Source organism: Tamandua tetradactyla, chromosome 4 (genome assembly GCF_023851605.1).
Source record: "Tamandua tetradactyla isolate mTamTet1 chromosome 4, mTamTet1.pri, whole genome shotgun sequence".
NCBI classification, from domain to species: Eukaryota; Metazoa; Chordata; class Mammalia; order Pilosa; family Myrmecophagidae; genus Tamandua; species Tamandua tetradactyla.
The window spans coordinates 84,056,553-84,058,086 of NC_135330.1; positions in this window are offsets into that span (position 1 = coordinate 84,056,553).

The following is a 1,534-nucleotide window of genomic DNA, read 5'->3' on the forward strand; positions in this document are numbered from 1 at the left end:
TAGTTCTTTTTCAGTTATATGTGTTGAAAAATCTTTCTAGTTTATAATTTTTCTTTCTAAGTTTTGTTAAGGTGTTTTTTTGTTTGTTTGTTTGTTTTTGATGAACAAAAGTTCTTAATTTTAATATGGTCAAAATTACCAACATTTTACAGTTAGCTTTGTTTAAGATAGCCTACCCTCTTCCAAGGACTAAAAGACATTCACCAAAATGATCTCTAAAGGATTTTAAATTAATGGAGAAAAAGATCATGTTTACAGATAGGAAAACTGACTATAAAGAAGATGTCAATTCTCCTCGATATAAACAAATCTATAGATTCAATGCAGTTCCAATTGAAATCCCAATAGAGTTTTTCATAGATTTCGACAAGCTGATTTGAAAATTTGTAAGGAACATAAAGAGCCAAGAAGAGCCAGGAGGACAAATAAATTTCTTAGCTTGATGTTTTAGTTCCTCCAGAAGCCTAACCTACTGTTGCTTCTTTCTCACTCCATAAAAAATCCCAGCCGGTCCTAATGGCATGCTGGTTTCAGCAAGGCTGAGGTTAACTTACTCACTTCCAAGAGAACATGAGCCATCATGGGGTAGCTACTAAATGTCTGGACTCTGATGTTAGCTTGCCTGGATTCAAGTCTCCATTTTGCTGTTAGCTTTACGAATTTTGTTAAGTTAGCTTTTTTGTGTCTCAGTTTTATCATTTATAAAATGAGGATAATATTTGTACCCAATTTGAGGGCTGTTATAAAGACCCATGAGATAATCTATCAAAGACATCTGGCACAGTGCCTTTAGTTAATTGTCAGCTCTTATTATTAATATAGAATTTCTGGGCCCATGAATCTCCCAAGCTCCCCCAGAATCAAGGAAGAGGGGTGGAAACTCTGATTTGTCGAGTCCTTGCTCCCCTAAACCCCAATAGTCCCCATTAGAGATCAAAGTAGAGGGAGTGAATCAGTTTCTCTAAGTTAAATGTGTATTGGAGAGCATTTGGCTCACCAATTGTATTCCTATTGCTGATGCAAAGAATTGCCACAAACTTTGTGGCTTAAAACAACACAAATTTATTAGAGTTTTAGAGGTCAGATATCCAACATGGGTCTTACTAGGTTAAAATCAAATTATCCGCAGAACTGCATTCCTCTTTGAGACTCTGGGAGACAATCTGTCCCATGTATTTCCCAGCTTCTAGAGGCCACCTGCATTTCTTGGCTTGAGGACCCCTACCAGCCTGCAGTTACATCATTCCAACCTCTGCTTCCACCATCACATTCCCTTCCATGACTCTTCTGCCTTACTCTTCCTTTTATAAGGACTCACTTGGATACAGTGGGCTTACTGGAATAATTCAGGGCACTCCTTTGTCTCGAGATCTTTAACTTAATCACACCTGCAAAGTTCTTTTTATCATATAAGGTCACATAGTCACAGATTCCAGAGATTAGGACATGTACACCCTTGGAGGCCATTATTAGCCTGCCTATTACAGCAAATAGCCATATTTTTACACAGAAAGGATGGAAGGCTTAATCGCAT